The 21,114-nt window shown below is 52.0% G+C and overlaps 1 long non-coding RNA gene across 1 annotated transcript; it reads right to left on the reverse strand.

The window, feature by feature from the left end:
* Positions 1 to 2,822: 2,822 nt before the first annotated feature.
* Positions 2,823 to 13,847, reverse strand: LOC105609731 (uncharacterized). The gene is made up of 4 exons (XR_006055548.2): positions 13,541 to 13,847; positions 5,524 to 5,612; positions 4,603 to 4,902; positions 2,823 to 3,015 (listed from the first exon to the last, which is right to left on the reverse strand). It is a non-coding gene; the product is annotated as an uncharacterized LOC105609731 (long non-coding RNA).
* Positions 13,848 to 21,114: the final 7,267 nt, after the last annotated feature.

Below are 21,114 nucleotides of genomic sequence, written 5' to 3' on the forward strand. Positions count from 1 at the left end.
CTCCTGTGCTCACCCAAGTACCTTAGGGTGTAGGAGTACAGGCCCAGACCCGCCCAGACAGGAAGCCATGCCAGGACAGATCACAGGGGCCCCACAGGTGTGGGCACAGCCTCACACACATGCCCACACAAGCACCCACGGCAACCAACAGATCCATGCCTTCTCAAAGGCACACAGACAGCAGCCCACATGTGTGCTCACAGCCACACTCACTCCCAGCAGCTCCCAAAGCTGCTGGCACAGGACAGGTGCAGACACAGATGCTGACATCCTCAGCACAAATATGCACAGACGGTGTGTGTGCTAACTTATATGACAGCCAAGATGGAAGACACCACCAGGACCTATGCATGAAACATACAAAGACACACGGGCCTGCAGCATGAGTGCCAGATGGATACCGTTGTCATGTCCAAGACAGCTTGTCCAGTTAAAGGGTCTGATTTGCAGCACCATTCCATCAGGAAAGGGTAGATGCGAGGTCAGAGGTGAGTGGCACAGTGGCTCCCTCAGACACCCCTGCAGAAATGGTCAGAACCTTCAGGAAGCATCTGTTCCTGGTTCCAGGTCAGACACATGAGGGGCCACCCTGCTGGGACATGCCTCGCTGTTGGCCAGCTGTGAACTGGCTGCAGGCCATGTTCTTCCTCTTTCTCAGGAAAGTATGTGTTTCTGAGGCTGGTCTGTCCACTGACCTTTTGTTGTTGTTCAGTTGCTAAGTTGCGTCCAATTCTTTGCAACCCCATGTATTGCAGCATACCAGGCCTCCCTGTTCCTCACCATCTCCCAGAGTTTGCCCAGATTCATGTCCATTGAATCAGTGTTGCTATCTAAGCATCTCATCCTCTGCTGCCCTCTTCTTTCACCTTCAATCTTTTCCAACATCAAGGTCTTTTCCAGTGAGTCAGCTGTTTGCATCAGGTGGCCAAAGTATTGGAGCTTCAGCCTGAGCATCAATCCTTCCAATGAGTATTCAGGGTTGATTTCCCTTAGGACTGACTGGTTTGATCTTGCTGTCCAAGAGACTCTCAAGAGTCTTCTCCAGTACATTTCAAAAGCACCAGTTCTTCAGCATGCAGTCTTCTTTATAGTCCACTGACCTTAACTTAATGCCATTTAAAGAAGTAAAGAGTCAGGGCCCGGTGTCTCGACTCGGGGCACCCCCAGGGTGCACACTGTCGGTTCCATGTGCCATGATATTCACCTGCTGTTTTACACATGCTGACGTGTACATAGCTTCTCAGACAGATGAAGTGACCCCAGACACAAGGACAGTGATGCACATGTGCTTGACAAGCTACAGAATACACTGGGTGCACTGATGCCAGCACAGAGGGAACTGTTGTCTGCTCACATGGGTGGGTGTCTTAGCTGCCACTGGCTCTGCATGCCTGGTCCCTCCCCACGAGTGAAAACACTCACTCACTGGCATCACTGGGGCAGCCTGCTCAGTGCCATGGCCCTGCCTGGGCCTGAGCTGGGCTGGGGAGGCTGAAACAGGCAGTGGAGAGAGCAGACCCTGCAGTGTCCTGAGACTCGGGTCCTCCTGGCCAGCCACTGTGTGACATAGGCCCCTCTGCCCTTATTGTCACCTTGGTTTCCCCATCTGAAAATGAGAGAGGGGCTCAACATCTGTGGGGTCCCCTTTGGCTTGGAGCAGACAGGGTGATATATAGCTGCAGGGGCCCTAGTCAATACTGTGATGAGCCCTGGCGTACCCTCCATGTTTTCTCCATAAATGGTCTCAGAGTGCAGGAGCTGGAGGCTTCCCCCTGAAAGTGGGGCCAAGCGAAGGGATGGGAGTCCTCCCGGACCCTTAGAGACACCTACTGTGTATCCTCAAGGCATCAGTCAAGGACCCTGGGGGCAGTAAGAGGGGGCTTACAGAAGAGGGGACCAGGTAGGCTCTCTGCCAGGCTGCTGGGTGCAAACTGAAGCAGAGAGGGCGTCCAGGCAGGACCCTGAAGACAGAGAAGCTGGAGCTGAGGCGCTGGTTCAGCAGTGGTAGCAGAAGTCACTGCCTCCAGGCCCAGCTCTGCGAGGCTCCCAGGCTGTGCAGGGAGACCAGACTGGCCCAGCAGTAACCGTTTATATGATGGACTTCCTGCGGAATGTGAGCTCCTGGCAACAGCTCCCCAGACACACTCATGTGTCAGTGTGAGGACTGTCTTTGGGGGCCGTCCCCATGTGATCCACTCCCAGCCCAGCTTGGCCTCCCGGCCTGGGACAGCTCCACCCCTGTTCACCTCTTCTCCCAGCACCTGCCCACCCTACTGTCCCAGAAGCTCCTCCTCACCAGAGCAAGAGAAAAAACTCAGGAGGCTGGGAGACCCTCCCGCAGGAGTCAGAGTGAGCACCCTTGGTTGTTGGCAGGTGTTCCACAGAGAGAGGAGGGAGGTCAGAGCCCAAGGAGAGGTGTGGTCCACTGTTCTGAGGTCCTGGCAAGGCTTGCATCCACTCCTGCATGAAGAAGCAACCATAGACCTTGGAGGAGGTCTCAGAGACAGGCTGTGACTGGCTGAGCCCTCCAGTCCCGTTTCACTTTCTTTCCGCAGAGTGCCTTCTCTGTGCTACATAGAGGGGTCACCAGCATTTCGTTCTCTGGGACCTTAGAGGGCAGAACTCAAGCACAGGGAAAGCAGAGTAGAACCTCAAAGAGAAACAGCCAGAGGTACCTGGAAATGGCCTTCACACTCTCTGTCCTGGGTAATGGGCTCCTCCAACCTCATCACTCTTGGCTGCTCTCCAGGGTGCCCGCCTCATGGCCAGTAAGTGGGGTCAGGGGTACTGAGGAACCTCACATAAACCACTGTTGCTTTGGATTACCATTCATTTTTCTTTCTTTAATGAAACTTGTACCCCAACAGAATTTACAGGGTTTCACCGTGCAGTTGGCTATATATTTTAGGATCTCATCCACCTGTGCCCTGGTGGGATTGCTGCTCTGCACCTGCTGCACCAGGAGGAGGAGTGGGTGGTCTGAGCCTCTCATACACAGTCACACCACAGGGTCACCTGGAGAGCCAGCAATCACATTGTCAGCATCGATTTGTCCTTTAGGGGTTTTCAAAAGTAGAGAGCTTAGGTGCACAGTGAGTTTTACTGTTTCTCCCCACAACTCTGACCCAGACTGGTGTTCTAAGGTCATAGGTTTAGCCTGACCCCATCCCAGGGCAAGTCTTGGACTCCCATTGCCAAGGAGCCCATCTCTCCAGGACAGGTTGAATCAGTAACATCCTGTGGGGTGCTTTGATGTCTTTGTGGGCACTGTCTGAGTGTGAGCTGCTGAGCTCTCCATGAGTCCATCTTGTCTTCTGTGCTGATGTCTAGGGTGTCACAATGGGTGGCCCTGGGATGCACATACCCCTGGAGTCACGCACAGTGCCCCGCATGTGGACCCAGAAGTGAGTTGGCTGAAGGGCACAGCGTGGTACTGGCTGAGATCCTGAGTAGAGCCCATGTGCTGAGGCCAGACCACATCTACCCTAGATGTGGGAGGGCAGCAGCTCCAGGCCTCTGTCCAAGGCCACAACCTGATGTGTTCCTCAGAGCATCTAATAGAGTCCCAGCTTAGCACTGGGGGCTTCCACCTGCAGACTGGGGAAGTGGGAAGACTGCTTGGAGGCCACTGAGAATGGGAGGAGGAGAAGAGGCAGCTAGCAGAGCAAGGGCTTATATAGGGTATTTTCACCGCTGTGTAGAGGATTGTAGGCATCTCCAAATATGGGGTCCTCATGCCCTGTCAGGTCAGAGGACCCCAGTCTTTGATCCTCTTTGTATATCAGATGCCAACAGAGTCTCCTTCCAGAACAGACACACTACTCTCCTGGATTAACTGGCCTTGTCAAAATCTGAGAGTTTGCCCCATGTCAGCAGTTGTGTAACTCTGTCTGAGATCCAGTTGGTATGTGTGGGTTCCTGAGCACCTAAGGCCTCAGAAATGGGACAGGTGATTCAAAATTGGTAAAGAGCAAAGCTATTACTTGGGCTGGGTCATCCCATCTTCCAGCCAGGAACATGGCCCTGAGGAAACTTGTCAGCTTCTGCTCAATGCAATATGCTGTCTAGGTTTGTCATAGCTTTCTTCCAAGGAGCAAGCACCTAGACAGCATATTAAAAAGCAGAGACATCACTTCGCCAACTGAGGTCTGTATAGTCAAAGCTATGGCTTTTCCAGAAGTCATGTACGGATGTGAATGTTGGACCATAAAGACAGCTAAGTGCCGAAGAATTGATGGTATCAAACTGTGGTGCTGGAGAAGACTCTTGAGAGTCCCTTGGACAGCAAGATCAAACCAGCCAATACTAAAGGAAATCAACCCTGAATGTTCATTGGAAGGACTGATGCTGAAGGTGAAGCTCCAATACTTTGGCTTGATTCAAGGAACTGACTCAATAGAAAAGACCCTGATGCTGGGAAAGATTGAGCACAGGAAAAGGGGGCAACAGAAGATGAGATAGTTGATTAGCATCACTGACTCAATGGACATGAACTTGAGCAAGCTCCAGGAGATGGTGAAGGACAGGGAAGTCTGGCGTGCTACAGTCCATGGGGTCACAAAAAGTGGATATGCCTTAGTGACTGAACAACTACCTACTCACCTTCAAGACTCAGAGCAGCATCCCCTCCTCCAAGAAGCCTCCCAGGATCACCTCCTCTCCTGGTAGAGCCCCAGTGTGCCCCCAGAACACCATCATATATCCAGTCTCCCAGGTTTCCTGCTGTGCTGCCAGGGCCCTGGGCAGGCCCGGGTACTCAGAGGTGCTCCAATCACAGCAAACTCAGAGTGGGTAGGAACACAGGGCTGGTGGCTTGAAAGAGCCAGGTGGAGCTCCCACTGTGCTGATTTGGGTGGCTTCACAGTGGTGGTGCTGGCAGGCTGGGCTGGAAGTGTTGGGAGCCTAGGGAGAGAGTGTTGGCAGAGACTGAATTCTTGAGGAAGGACTTGTCCTCCAGGGAGGGACAGGCACAGTCAGCAGACATCATCCCCAATCCTGGGCAGCAGGAGCCCAGGCCCTGCTGGGTGGCCTGAAGATGTCAAGACCTCCCTGTATCCATCTCTGGGGATCCTGGTGGTTAGGCGTCTGCAGCTTCTAATAGCCAGGCCAGGCCACCATGTCTCTGGAGCTGCATCCTGGATGCTCTTTCTCTGGGCCCATCCTCCAGCCCTTTGTCCCTCAGGATGCCCAGGCATGTGCAGCTGCCTCCCCACCCCTGAACCCCATTCTGGCTCTGGCCAAGCTCACGAAGCTCCACCACAGGGGGAGGGGCACACATGGACACATGCCTGGGTGCACATGGGGTCTCCCTATTGCCCTTCCAGTGCCTAGCCTGGGGGTCCAGCTGTGGCTGCTCATTCTGATGCTATGGGGATGGGGGTCTAGGGGATGCCATTGTACCCATGATGGCAAAAAGCACCATCAGGCCCATCTGAAACAGCACAGGAGGATTCCAGAGACCTCCCTCCCCCACCCCACCTCCACTGCCTGCAGCACGGAGGCCAAGACTAATAAAACACCCACCTCACAGGAGACAGCTTTATCTTGTTGATCGGAAGTCTGCCAGCCCAATTTATGATGGAACATAAGCTCTCCAAATCTGAATTTATGTGCTGTAGTATAACGAGAGGTCAATGAGATTAAAAGTGGGCTCGTGAGAGGACCATAGGCAGCTCACTGCTCAGTGCCGACCAGAAAGCCTCACAGCCCCTGAACCCAAGGGAGGTGAGGGCCCAGTCCAGCAGCAGGACAGGAAGGTGGAAGGCAGGGAGAGACCAGCCCATGAGGCAGGTGGTGACGGGGGAGGAGGACCAGGAGGCAGCAGAAGCAGATGGAAAGGGGCACGGGCCTGGGGCCAGAGGAAGCAGAGGCGGCCTGGAGTATCAGGGCCTCCTGTGGGGAGTGAGGGTCTGGGGTGAAGGAGAAGCATGGGTAGGGGCGGGTCTCCCTCAGGGACCAGGAACCCCCTGGTCTGAGGACAGGTAGGAGGGGGCCCTGAGAGGGCTGAAGGACAAAATTCTGATCCTGGCCCAGGACCCATGATCTGAGGTGGTTTCGGTGGGCACGTGGCAACATCTTGCAGCTTAGGCCCATTCCCTGCCCCCTCCCCAACCCCCTCTGTCTTCAGTACCCGCTTGGAGTCACGGATGATGGTGAGGGAGGGGTATGCTCTGGTGGGGACCTGGGCCCCGGCCAGAGTGAGGCTGGCTTTTGAGCTCAGGCTAGAGCCTGACTTCAGAATTTATACAAATAAATGAAATGAAAAGTGCTGGCAGGCCTGATCTGATTACAGAGTCATTCATTCTCTGGTCGTTAATAATTTGTGCAATAAAGGATTGCGGCCGCGCAGTGAGGAGGAGGCTGTGGCCCAGCCTTCCCTCGGCGCCGGGGCCGCGGGAACTGGAAACATAAATTATTAGTTTCTTATCGCTCAGCCTGCCATTGCTCATGCTGCCAGGGGCCTGGCAGGAGCCGGTGGCAGTCCTGCCGCCTGCCTGGGCCTGGCTCTCAGTTGCTGCTGACTGTGGAGACTCTAGGGGGGCCCCTCATCTTCCCTCCCCCAACCCTTAACAGCAGCACCCTGGAGCCTCAGCCTTGGAGAGTTTGCAGCTGGTGCCAAGGACGGCTCTGGAGCAGGTGGAGCTATGGGGTTTAGCTCTCATGCCCTGGACCTCAGCCTTCCCCCCAGCCCTCTCCACGCAGGCCTCTGTCAGTGAAGCCTCATCACTAGTGGCTGGTAAAGTTGCATGCTTGGACCCTGGTACTTGTCCACTTAGAGCAGAGGTTACCATTATCAACACAACAGAGGCCCACGTTCCCCCTCCCCACAACACACCACCCAGGGTGAAGGAAAGAAGGAAAGATTGGTGTCTGGGTTCATATCACCTCTTCCAGGTGTGTCTGTGCCTCCCTGGGTGGAACTCAGGGCAGGCGCTTTTACGGGGTGTGATACCTGCAGGCATGGCACCACTCACTCCCTGCTCATCCTGTCTTCCTGGGTCCAGCACTGGGCTCCTGGGCGGGCAGGTGTGCAGCAAGCAAACAGTCTAGATATGTGGCTGGTGCTGATGGAGTTCCCAGTGCTAAGCCATGGCAGGGTTGGGCTGGGTGGGGTGACCCAGGGCTGTCCCCTGGGCTGTGCATCTGTGGCCCCAGGTGGAGCTGCTTAGGTGCACAGGGGTGAGGGCTGAATACAGAGGCCGAAGACCCCAGAGTGCTCCAGACTGAGTGGTGATTAAGGCAATTATGGTGATTACAGAATTATAGAAATGAGCACCTTCAGGCCGGTTCCCACCCCCCAAGTTGAGGAGGCTGAGGGCAAGGCAAGGTCGGGGAGTTAGGGTGGGGGACTCAGGGTGGGGGACTCTGGGCTCCAGCCATCCTGAATGGAGGATATGGCAGGATCGGATGAGGGCATGGACATCTCTCTCCTGCTAGCTAATGTCATTGGACCCGAACCACTGACATGCTCCCTCTCCCAGCTTGCTTGCATCCTGGGAACCAGGGTTACCTGAGGCCTACCTTGAACCCACCAGGTTGGCAGGACGTGGGGGTCAGGGGTGTGCTCTGCAGAGTGCCCGAGGCCACATGCCCAGGGCACTGCACCCACCACTTACTGGCTGTGTGGCCTTGGAAAGACCTTCACCCTTTCTGCTTCTGAATCTGTAAAAAGGGAGCATGAATTAAACAAGATTCGAGTGTATGTTTTGAGCATCTACTCTGTGTCAGGCATCCCAGGCCTGTGTGGGGTTGGGTACGTGCACCACTGGAGTGGGTTGCCATTTCCTTCTCGAATGCATGAAGGTGAAAAGTGAAAGTGAAGTCGCTTAGTCGTGTCCAACTCTTTGAGACTCCACGGACCGCAGCCCACCAGGCTCCTCCGTCCATGGGATTTTCCAGGCAAGAGTACTGGAGTGGGGTGCCATTGCCTTTAGTCTTGGGTCAATTTTGTCCTACTTTACAGTGGCAAGACCCACTCGATACTCTGTCTCTTTTTCAGGTTTTCTGGCCTGGCTGTCAGAATAAGCCCACACTTTTCACATTCTGCTTGAGCTCTGGACATGACTTCCTTTGACCCTCTTGGTGGGTCTTTCCTGGCCTCTGGCACGATCCTCACATGCATGGGCTGATCTGTGCTTTGCAGACTCCAGGGCTCCCTCCTCCCCAGGGCTCCATCCTGCAAACTCTTTCTGCCTTGGCTTTCCAGGCTGTCGAGTCCTGTGTCTCCCCTCCGGGGCATCCCTGAAACTGCCTGGGTCCCCTTCTTGCTCCACAGCTGGATACTCTGGTGGCAGCATACTGAGGGGTCCAAGGACTCACCGCAATGATTCCTGCCTCTTAGGGTCCTCTCCTTGGACATCTAATATCATGTTTCGAGGGCCGTTGTGTCCTAAATTTTGTCTGGTCTTTGAGTTGTTCTGGCAGGAGGGTAGGTCTGGCTGCTCTGTCTTGTCAGAGTGCCTGTCCCATGAGTTCACAAAGTGTCCCACACTGGTGCAGGGCCTGGTATAAGGGACTCTCTTGGCAGGTGTTTTCTGAGTGTCTGGGCCCCATGGCCTGTACAGCCTGCAGCACAAAAGACCCTCTGCCCCATCACTTGCCAATTCACCACAGCCTGGTAAAGGCTGGGACATCCCAGGGCAAGGGCATCAGAGGGGGCTCCACAGCCAAGGGCCTGGAAGCCATGCTCTCTGTAGCACTCTTAGCCTGTCCTCTGTTGGCCACTTCCAGGTCCAGGCCACAGGCCCATCCCTGCTGCCATGGGTGGCTGGTGGCTTTACTAAGTGGACCAGGAGGACATGGGAGGAGGGAGTTTGCTATAGCATGTTAGCTGTACAAGTGCACCCCATGTCTGGAGCAGCGAGAGCTGGGAGAGAGGCTGAGTCCACTCTGGGGAGAAGCCAGCAGGCCCGGGACCAGGGTTCTACCCATGAATGGGGAAGCCTTCATCACCAGCACCCCAGTGATAGTCACTGGGAGAGGAAAACCCCGGGTTTGTCTTATCCGTAGGTACCCTCTGTAGACTGTATGAGCAGCAGCCTTGCTGTGAACACACACCTGTCACACACAGGACACAGGTAGGGCTGGCAGCACCAGGCTTTGGCTTGGAGTGGCCACTGTCTGAAACATAGGTGGGTTTGGATCTCAGTGTGTCACTGCCCAGGGGCTCCAAGGCCAGGGTGCTACTGACATAGGGAGCTTGGGGAGAATTCTCTCAGGCTGGTCCTCTGGCCACTGGAGCACCCTGGGGCATGGTTCCCAGAGGAGGCAGACGTCCAACCTGCAGGCAGCCCTGGGCCTTGGGTCCCAGCTCTGCAGATGGATGGGCTGCTCCCGAGCAGCATGGAAGGTGGTGGACCAGAGTGGAGTGAAAGTGAGGGTGCCATCCATATGAGTTTTGGTCATGAACTGGGCTATGTTTCTTCTGTCTGTGGGGCAGGTTAGACCCAAAAGCTCCAAAGAAGCTTTGGGGTGGTAGGTAAAACTCCCAGAGAAAGCCTGGGAAAGGGGCCTAGTTCTAAATGCCACCCACCTTCCACACAGCCAGCTACAAGTTAGAGCCTCTGGGGATGCTCTCTGGTGGGGGGATGCTGCTTCCACCCACCCCTGTGGAACATGAAAGCCAGTGTGACTCCTGGTAGACACTGTCCTCAAAGGCAGTGGCTTTGGGAAGCTCGGTACCCGAACAGCATAGACACCACAGACTCTGTCCCAGTGTTTCTTCCAGCTCCGGGCTGGCTCTCAGGTGGGACCCTGCCTTGTCCCACACTTGCTCCCTTGTTAGAGGTCTCCTCGGCTGGGCAGCTCCCCAGGCCCTGCTGTTTCCCTGCTCCCCTCTTGGGTACTGCTGCAACATTTGACTTGTTATTTCCTGACTCACTAACTCCACAGCCCACCGCCAGAAGTGTGAGCCCACAAGTTATCATTTCTCCCTGAGCTGTTCAACCAGCACTGAGCCTGCCTCTGTGCCACAGTGTTGCACCCCCGGGACAAGGTGGGCAGTTCACATAGCCCTTTCTTCCCCAAGTGGGAATCAGAGAAAAGAAACTCTGACCCTCCTCTTGGAGCAGGCAGAGACCCACATGTCAGAGCCCCGCAGGAGCTGAGGGACCGTGCACATCCCAGAACATCCCCTCCATCTACTCCTACTCATCTTTTGATGCCAGTTCAAATGCCGCTTCCTCTATGAAGCCTTCTGGGTCTTTCCAGACAGACAAGGACATCGTCACTTGAGCTTGTGAGCACACATCTCTGCATTTCCAGGACTTAGACTGACTTGTATAGGAATCCAACATTCCCATCTGCACTGTGAGCCCCAGAGGGGTCTCCTCTCCTGGGCCCAGTTGGCAGTCAGGAGGCCTTAGAAATACGTGTCATAATGACTCAGCATTTCACAAGCATAATCTCAGGTGCCTTTAGGGCAACCTATGACGTAGATGCTCTTTTTACCTCCTTTTACAGGTGACAGCTGGCAGGTGGCAGAATAGCTTTGTGGTCCCATCCTCTGGACCTCTGAGCTTTAATCATACAAATGCTCAGCTGCTCTGGGTCAGGCTTGCTCCAGCTCATCACTTTGATTATTAATTAGCTCCTTAGTTATTAGCTTAAGGACTTCTCATGGATTCTTGGGCTAAAAGCAGAAGAAAGCAGGGGACCCAGAGGAGCCATTGGCCATCATCTTGCTGTCTGGGACTGGTGCTGAGAGTTGCTTGAGGTCTGGGTACCTATAGGCCTGGAAGCTCCTGTTTGGAGGACCAGGGGCTCATCTGACACCTGGAGCTGCTACAGGTGCTCTTTCCCGTCATCTTGCCTGTAAGCCCACGAGCCGCCTGCTTCCCTCCCTCGGCAGCAGGCTGGGCTCTGACACAAGCCCCTCCTCCTGTCTGCCCTAGCACCCCACTCTGTGGCTTACCCCATTTTTCTGATTCCTCTAGCTGAACAGGAGGGAAGTTCAGGAGGGAAGGGGGCAGGGCCTGAGGACACGACATAAACTGATTGGAACCAAATAGGTCCAAGATGGCGGACAAGTCAACTTCCACTAGACCAGGAGACTAGTCTGGTCTAAAATGACACACCCAGAGGTGCCATGACAGTTCCAAGGCCAACCACTGACGTCAAAACATGGGCAGTGGCCCAATTTCTGGAAATCCCCACCCCATTCCCCAAATAGCTGGAATGAAAGAGTCGTGTCTGACTCTTTGCGACCCCACGTACTATACAGTCCATGGAATTCTCCAAGCTAGAATACTGGAGTGGGTAGCCATTCCCTTCTCCAGGAGATCTTCCCAATCCAGGGATCAAACCCAGGTCTCCAGCATTGCCAGCAGATTCTTTACCAACCTACTCCCCACCCTCCCCCTGCCCTGCCCCATCACTCTGCAGGGCTAACAGGCTGGTTCAGAGCTCACAAAATCACATATACATGTCTTCTTACCAAAGTACACTCATTAGCCTAAGAAATTATTCAACTCTAAGTGGGCAACAGAGGATGAGATGGTTAGACAGCATCACTGACTCAATGGACATAAATTTGAGAAAATTCCGGGAGATAGTGGAGGACAGAGGAGCCCAGCATGTTGCAGTCCATGGGGTTGCAAAGAGTCAGACACGACCTCGCAACTGAACAACAACATAAACAGTTGACAACCCCTATACTCTGGTGCTGCTCTTGCCTTCTGAGATGGCCCACACTGTCTGTGGAGTGTGTTTCTCTTTAAATAAATCTACTTCTTACCTATCACTTTGTCTCTCCCTGAATTCTTTCTGCAATGAGACATTAAGAACCGGAGCTTCATTAAGTCCTGAGACCAGGTGTATGATCTCAGTTGGAAGACCGTGTGTTCAAGTTCCAACCTGAGTTACAGAGTTTCACAGCAGCTTCCACCAGGGATATAGCTTCTCCGCTCTGGGGTCTTATTCAGTACCCACCTGGCTACCATGCCTGTATTCTGAATCCCTACTGCTTTCCCTCCAAGGCTTGGCCTGCACACACCACGCCCCAGCCTGGCACCATCACTCTGCAGGGTTAACAAGCTGGTTCAGAGCACACAGAATTACATATGCATGCCTTCTTACCAACAGTACAGAACAGGTAACACAAATCCACTACCTTGGCTCTTTCCAGGTTGCATGTTAACACAGAGAAACAATTTACCTGGGTTTCCCTCACCCAGTCCCACCCCTCCCACCCCCACTCGGTATGGTCTCCTCTGGGCTGATTCCATTTATCACTGGCTGTGGATGAGAAATTTTATCATGAAACACAGTTCAGGGTGATAGATGAGGGAGCGGGGCAGGTGATCGCCTCACTGCCTCCCTCTCCAAGGAAATTCCTCCCCTTTTACAAAAGCTGGGCAGCCAGGGGGCTGAAGAGGTAGGAGCCACACACAGGGTAGTAGGCTAGGGCAGAGTGGGCGGGGAGTGGAGGAGGCAGAGGACACAGACTAGGCCAGGTCTCCCATGGGAACCCAGGAAGGAAGGCAGACATGATCTCCCCTAACCGAATTCAAGGCTGAGGTTCAGAGGGTCCTACATAGAAGGGAGAGCAGGGGCAATGTCCAGACCAAAAAAAAGTGGAGAAACTTTTCTCTGAAAACTGCCATAGTCTTTCCCAGGAGCATCAGCTCCATCTTCTATTTGCAATGAAATTCTCTATGAATTATATCTTTTCAACAGTGCTTATCTCACCAGCATGAGCAAACCAATACTTTTCAAAATGACAACTGAGACTTTATCAACTCTTGGTGGCTGGTTTAGGGTTTTCTGGAGCCTCTTCCAGGTGTTCCTGTTAGGATTCTAGTCTGAACAGCTGCGGGTGGGCCTGGGTGGGGGTGCTGACCTGAGCATCCACCATTAAGATCCCTGGCCACAGTGTGAAACTTGCGGGGCTCTGTGAGGCTCTCCAGCACCAAGCCCTTTTTTTTCCTCCACCATTTCTCATAGGCAAGACTATAGCCTCCGTGACCTTCCCTGAGTTCCAAAGGGCAGATTAGAACAGTTGCCTCAGAAACCACCTGAGGCAAGATTAAAAGGCCCAGAGAAACTCACCAAGAATCTGCATCTTAATCTTGTCAGCAGCCCTGCCCTTGGGAAGTATTGTTATAAAGTAAAGTGAAAGTCACTCAGTCCTGTTCGACTCTGCTACCTCCGGGACTATACAGTCCATGGAATTCTCCAGGCCAGAATAAACTCCTTATCAAATCCTCCTGGGTGGGATGCATAGCTTTTCCGAGCAGGAGCCGACCATGTCCCCCTTTGCCTGGTCTGTGTCTTCTCATGGGAGACCTGTCCTAGTCTGTGTCCTTTTCTCCTGTACCCAATACTCTCTCTCTCTTGAGATTCCAGACCCCATCTAGCCCCAATGTACAGAGAAGCTCAGCTTTAGCATCAAGTGGGGTGCTGTCCGACGCGCTGGAGGGTGCTGGGGAGCAAGTTCATCCCCTCATCTGTTATGCAATATGAGGTCCTGGAGCTTCCAGAACCAGCCCCCTCCCCGCTGCAGGTGTGGTCAGCCAAAGCGAACTGCTAAAGAGGGGCTCACCCGCTTGGCTCCACCGGGCCAGCGGCTTGCCCCGCGGATGGGCCTCGGGACACATTCGGCCCTGTAGGGGGAGAGGTGCTGGCTGGCTGGTGGGCACCAGCCCTGGCAGCACGCGTGGGCGGCGCCGGCGGCGACGCTGTCACTGTGGTTGACAAGCCCCTAGAGAGACAGTCCCCGCCGCCCGCCAGCCGCGGGCGGGGGTTGGGGGCCGGCGCGGGAGCGGAGCTGTCCCCAGGCAGCCGGCGGCACGTCCCCCGAGGTCGCCAGTGGCGGCGCGGCGGAGGCGCCAGGCGCGTCCAGGAAGTCTGGGCGGCCATCCGCCCGCAGCTGCCCCCGGGCATGTGCCCCAGCCAATCGCGGCCACGCGCCTGCGGCTCCCCCCGCCTCACACCCCTGGGCCCCCAGGCCGCGCGGCTTAACCCTTCTCTTCCCGGTTCTCCGGCCTGGCCACCAAGCAGGTACCAGGCGATTCCGCTGGACTCGGGCCTGAGTCCGGCCTGCAGAGCCTGGGTATCCCTGGCTTTGGTTCTGCTGCCCGGGCAGAGGTCCCAGTGGGCCACTCCGGAGCTGCAGGTCTGGGACCCGCGGCTGGCTCCTTCCGGATCACTGAGGAAACTGCCGTCCCTGCCCGGGCCCCAGACCCACCAGGTTCCCTGCAGCGACATCGGCTCTCCTGCCCTTCCTCCCACCGTCACAGGGATGAAAATGACAATGACTGTGACTACTTTTGTATTATTACTGTGCCAGGTACTGTGCTGTTCAGAGAGGTCCTGAAGCTAACAATTGCTGTGTTGCCTCCGGGAGCAGGCCACACAATGGAGGCCCAGAGAGGCAAGGCCTTGGCCAACATCACCAAGAAGGACTTCCAGGGTCCTGCCTCCTGCCTCAGGGCTAAGGGCCCCACTAGCCCTGCCTGCACTTTCCTCTGATCCTCCTGCCCCCTGTCTTCAGATTCTTCTTCCTTCCTTTCTTCTTCCTTCCCCAACCCCACGGCCTCACACAGCATCACAACACACAAACCTTTCTTTTCAGCCACACGTTGTCTTGTCCCCGCTTCAGCAAAACTTCTGAAGAACTGTCTGGAGAGGACTGACAGTATCCTCTGCACTGTACCCTTCACTCTCCAGCTTTTGCCCTCACCAGCCAGGAAACCGCTTTGTGAGGTGCTGCCAGGACTCCACCCATACTTCCCTGCAAGCAGGTTCTAAGTGTTGGGGCCCTGCTCACCCATCCATGACCCTTTTTGTCCTACACCTACTGTTGGGCAGCTTTAACAGCCCCATATGATGAACATGCTAAGCAGTTTTTATTGAGCTCCTAAATACTTTGGCCACCTGGTGCAAAGAGCTGACTTATTGGAAAAGACCCTGATGCTGGGAAAGATTGAAGGCAAAAGAAGAAAGGGGCAGCAGAGATGAGATGGTTGGATACCATCACTGACTCAGTGGACATGAATTTGAGCAAACTCCAAGAGATGGTGAAGGACAGGGAAGCCTGGCATGCTGCAGTCCCTGGGGTCTCAAAGAATCAGACACGACTTAGCAACTGAACAATAACAACTGTGTGCAGAGCGCTGCTGGGTGCCAGAAGCTTGTATTCCACTAGGGGTGGGACAGATAATGAACAAATAAACTAATTAATAAATAGGAAAAACTAGACAGTCATATGTGGAGGATTGAGAAAGAGTGGTTTTAACAAGGTCAGTGCTTCTGTGCTGGGTTTTGACTGGATGTCTGTCTTGACCAGAGGAAAGCCCCTTCAGGTAGAAAGAGGATCCTCAGGAAGTCCTAAGGCAAGACTGAGCTAAGTGGGTGGGTAGTGCAGGGATTCAGGGTGATCTCCACACTGGGGTCTGCATTCCCATTGCTGGTCATGACGGAGGGTGTTCAAGGCTCCTTAATGCCTGGGAAAGAGAGCTGACCTGGGGGCTTCTTGGTTCCCAGTCCTCTGGTGGACTGTGCCAGAGGGGATGTGGCCCCCAGGTAGGTGACCTGGGATTCCTCAGGCTCAGGATGAGGGTCACACACAATGATCCCTGGGGGGAGTGGTGGGGGTGGTGAGAGGATGTGTCAGCTCCAAACACTTGCTAAGCACAGAGAATGTGGATTTCAGCAGTTTTAATCAGGTAAGAATCCTGCTCTTTCCTCCTTGACTCTTTGAAGACTGAGGAAATGCATGCAGAACCAAGTCCCTTCTACTCACCGCAGGAGGTCACCTTGACCACTCACACAGGACTGGGCATTCTAATCACTGAAATGAGACTTTTATTTATTTATTTATTTTCAGCCAGTCACCAAATATTGATTAAGCACCTGCAATATGCCAGGTTCTGTTCCAGGCACTGGGAGATGCTCCAGAGAATAAAATCAAATGTCCTGAAGGCAGGAGGAGAAGGGACGACAGAGGACAAGCTGGCTGGATGGCATCACCGATGCCATGGACGTGAGTTTCTGCAGGCTCCGGGAGGTGGTGATGGACAGGGAAGCCTGGCGTGTGGCAGTCCATGGGGTTGCACAGAGTCGGACACAGCTGAGTGACTGCACTATCTAACACTCTCACAGCTTACAGTCTAATGGAGGAAATTACTCAGTGAATATATCCATCCATTTAACAATTTTTTGGAGTGTATCTACCTACATAAGCACTCTCATCAGTGCTGGAAATACAGTGATGAGCAAGACAAAGTCCCTACCTCAGTTTCTACATGAAAAATCTGATGAAGTCTACAAAAAAAAGTACTAGATTAAGTGGAGTTAAGAAGCTTGCAGAAGAACAATATACAAAATCAATTGTATTTCTTTTGTTTTTGTTATTATCGTTTAGTCACTAAGTCGTGTCTGACTCTTTTGGGACCTCATGAATGTTACTTTGTCCATGGGATTTCCCAGGCAAGAATACCGGAGTGGGTTGCCATTTCCTTCTCCATGAAATGAAACTTTTAAATTTTAAAGTTTCTTAAGGAAGAGAAGACTGCGATTACTGGAGAATGACAGAAAAGTCTTGGGACGTTAGATGTCATGCACTACGGGGAAAATGAGACTCCACAAAGTGGGGCTCCCCCAGTTGTTTCTGTGGGCCCAGCTTCTTCACATAGAGGCCCTGTAACCTGTGCTCCCCCAGACACAGGGCTAGATGTCGGAGCACAGAAAACTGTGGAGTGAGTATGTTTAACGTGGAGATGGCTGCAGCCCCAGGAGGCACTGAGCTGTCTGTCTGCAGATAAAGGGAATGATCTGAGGGGAGATATTGCCTGCAGGCTGTGGCAGAGGAGCTGCTGATACCCAGAAGTTCCTCTCCACGCCCCCGGGAGTGTAGGGTCCCACAGGAAGATGGCTCAGCCCCACTGTCTTCCTGGCCTCCGTGAATCTTAGGTGAGGAGTGGCTGGGGTGAGAGGCTGCGCGGTGGCTGAGCTTTCAGTGCTTTCTGGGGCCTCGCCTCTCCTCGAGCGTGGATGCTGCTCTCGAAGGCGGAAGGACCTTGCTCAATCAAGTCAGGCAGAGACTCACCCAGGGAATTCCACACAACTGTGCCAAGCGAGAAAGGACCTCAATGACTGTGAAGTGAGCCTCCAGTGCCGGGTTATGTGTCCCCCGATGTCTGCCCACCCTGATGAATATAAGGCAGCTATAAGTGTCCCCTCTTCCCCCCTCAAGGTGGACCAAGAAGAGGAGAGATCCAGGGCAGCTTGAAGGAGTGAGAGGAAGCAGGAGTGGGGTTAGCGAGGGGGGGTGGCTACCAACCCTCCGAAAGGCCTTGGAGAAGCTGGGAAGACAATGTTGAAGGGGATCCTTGGAGCTGCCACCTGGGCTGGGAGGCTGGGATGAGGTTGGGGACACAGGGCAAGCAGAGATATGCCTGTGAGCTACACTTCTTAGAGGTCTGACCAGAAGTGTCAGAGAGAGGAGCAGAGTGGAGGGGAAAGTTAGAGGCATGGAAAGTTAATTCCTCCCTCTTCAATTTGGAAGAGATGAGTTGTGGATGTAACTGGTGATTGAAGAAAAGTCTGGTGCTGCAAAGAACAATATTGTATAGAAACCTGGAATGTTCGGTCTGTGAATCAAGATAAATTGGACGTGGTCAAACAGGAGATGGCAAGAGTAAACACTGACATTTTAGGAATCAGTGAATTCAAATGGACCGGAATGGGTGAATTTAACTCAGATGACCATTATATATACTATTGTGGACAAGAATCCCTTAGAAGAAATGGAGTAGCCCTCATAGTCAACAAGAGTCCAAAATGCAGTACTTGGGTGCAATCTCAAAAATGACAGAATGATCTCTGTTTGTTTCCAAGGCAAACCATTCAGTATCACAGTAATCCAAGACTATGCCCCAACCACTAATGCTGAAGAAGCTGAAGTTGAATGGTTCTATAAAAACTTACAAGAACTTCTAGAACTAACACCAAAAAAAAAAGACGTCCTTTTCATCATAGGGAACTGGAATGCAAAAGTAGGAAGTCAAGAGATACCTGGAGTAATAGACAAGTTTGGCCTTGGGGTACAAAAATGAGGTAGGGCAAAAGCTAACAGAGTTTTGTCAAGAGAATGCACCGATCATACCAAAGGCTCTTCCAACAACACAAGAGACGACTCTGCACATGGACATCACCAGATGGTCAATATCAAAATCAGATTAATTACATTCTTTGCAGCCAAAGATGGAGAAGCTCTAAACAGTCACCAAAAACAAGACCAGGATCTGACTATGGCTCAGATCATGAACTCCTTATTGCATAATTCAGACTTAAAGAAAGTAGGGAAAACCACATTCTGACCATTAAGACATATCTGACCATTCAGATATGACTTAAATCAAATCCCTTACAGATTATACAGTGGAAGTGACAAATAGATTCAAGGGATTAGATCTAATAAAGTGCCTGCAGAACTATGGGTGGATGTTTGTAACATTGTACAGGAGGCGGTGATCAAAACTATCCCCAAGAAAAAAAGAAAAGCAATAAGGCAAAATGGTTGTCTGAGGGGGCCTTACAAATAGCTGAGAAAAGAAGAGAAGCAAAAGGCACAGGAGAAAAGAAAAGACATCCATTTGAATGCAGAGTTCCAAAGAGTAGCAAGGAGAGATAAGAAAGCTTTCCTAAGTTATCAGTGCAAAGAAATAGAGGAAAACAGTAGAATGGGAAAGTCTAGAGATCTCTTGAAGAAAATTAGAGACACCAAGGGAACATTTCATGCAAAAGTGGGCACAATAAAGGACAGAAACAGAATGGACCTAACAGAATCAGAAGATATTAAGAAGAGAAGGTAAGAATACACAGAAGAACTATACAAAAAACACAAAAAACACAAAACAAAAAACAAAAAACCAACCTTAATAACCCAGATAACCACGATGGTGTGATCAATCAGCTAGAGCCAGACATCCTGGAATGTGAAGTCAAGCGGGCCTTAGGAAGCATCACTACAAAGAAAGCTAGTGGAGGTGATGGAATTCCAGCTGAACTATTTCAAATCCTAAAGATGTTACTGGAGTGCAGTTAAAGTTCTGCACTCAGTATGGCTAGCAAATTTGGAAAACTCAGCAGTGGCCACAGGACTGGAAAAGGTCAGTTTTCATTCCAGTCCCAAAGAAAGGTAATGCCAAAGAATGTTCAAACTACCACACAATTGCACTCATCTCACACACTGGCAAAGTAGTGCTCAAAATTCTCCAAGCTAGTCTTCAACAGTATGTGAACCGAAAACTCCCAGATGTTCGAGTTGGATTTAGAAAAGGCGTAGGAACCAGAAATCAAATTGCCAACATCCATTGGATCATAGAAAAAGCAAAAGAATTCCAGAAGAAATTCTACTTCTGCTTCATTGACTACACTAAAGCCTTTGAGTGTGTGGATCACAACAAACTGTGGAAAATTCTTAAAGAGAAAAGAATCCCAGACCACCTTACCTGCATCGTGAGAAATCTATATGTAGGTCAAGAAGCAACAGTTAGAACCAGACATGGAAAAACAAACTGGTTCCAAATTGGGAAAGGCTGATTACCGTCACCCTGCTTATTTAATATATATGTAGAGTACATTATGTGAAATGACAGACTGGATGAAGCATAAGCTGGAATCAAGATTGCTGGGAGAAATATCAATAACCTCAGACATGCACATGACACTACCCTTACGGCAGAAAGTGAAGAACTAAAGAGCCTCTTAATGAAGGTCTGTCTAGTCAAAGCTATGGTTTTCCCAGTAGACGTGTATGGATGTGAGAGTTGGACCATAAAGAAGGCTGACAGCTGAAGAATTGATGCTTTTGAACTGTGGTGTTGGAGAAGACTCTTGAGAGTCCCTGGACTGCAAGGAGATCCAACCAGTCCATCCTAAAGGAGATCAGTCCTGAATATTCATTGGAAGGACTGAGGCTGAAGCTGAAGCTCCAATCCTTTGGCCACCTGAGGGGTAAAACTGACTCATTAGAAAAGACACGATCTGGGAAAGATTGAAGGCAGGAGGAAAACGGGATGACAGAGAATGAGATGGTTAGATGGCATCACTGACTTGATGGACATGAGTTTGAGCAATCTCCAGGATTTGGTGATGGACAGGGAAGCCTGGTGTGCTGCAGTCCATGGGGTTGCAAAGAGTCGGACATAACTGAAGGGCTAAATTGAATTGAGTGTGTTAAAAGCCAAGGGTCTGCTTTAGAGGCTAGGCTTGGAGAGCCAGGAGGAGTTTCCCAAAGGAGCAAAGTCAGCCTTAGGTAAGAAGAGGAACTCCAGGCTCAGTCTGGGGGCAGAAGTGCCTGACACTTGCTGTCTTAGAGGTCAGGTCAAGGCTGGTGAACGAGGAGGAAGAGCAGGACCAAAGGTTGCTGCTAGGTCCCTGGAATAGGGTTATAAATTTTGGAACTGGGCTCCATAGCAAGGTTGATAAAGCAGGAGATGAGAGACATGAAGCTGAAAGAAGGTGGAGCGCCTGGGTGAGGGCAGGCGATGTGGAAAGGAAGGTGCCAGCAGGGCTTGGAGGGGGGCCTGCAAGAGGGGGTGGAGGGACCATTTGCCCCAGAGTATCAGACTGTGGGCTGGCGTCCCAGGGAATGGCTGGGCTCCCATTACTCCAGGCACATGAGGCTGGCTTGATTTACTTGTTTATTTTATTAAGACAAAATCCAGATAATGTAAAATTAATTATGTTAAAGGGAACAATTTGGTGGCATTTAATGCCTTCACAGTATTGTGCAACCAATATTGTTTTTTAGTTTCAAAACTGCCTCATCACCCCAAAAGGGGACCCCTACCCATTAAGCAGTCATTTGCTGTTACCTTCTGGTTTGATTCCTGGGTTGGGAAGATCCCCTGGAAAAGGTATAGGCTACCCACTCCAGTATTTATGGGCTTCCTTAGTAGCTATTAAAAAGCAGAGACATTACTTTGTCAACAAAGGTCCATCTAGTCAAGGCTATGGTTTTTCCAGTGGTCATGTATGGATGTGAGAGTTGGACTGTGAAGAAAGTTGAGCGCTGAAGAATTGATGCTTTTGAACTGTGGTGTTGGAGAAGACTCTTGAGAGTCCCTTGGACTGCAAGGAGATCCAACCAGTCCATCCTAAAGGAAA

This window comes from Ovis aries, chromosome 12 (assembly GCF_016772045.2).
Source record: "Ovis aries strain OAR_USU_Benz2616 breed Rambouillet chromosome 12, ARS-UI_Ramb_v3.0, whole genome shotgun sequence".
Taxonomy (NCBI): Eukaryota; Metazoa; Chordata; class Mammalia; order Artiodactyla; family Bovidae; genus Ovis; species Ovis aries.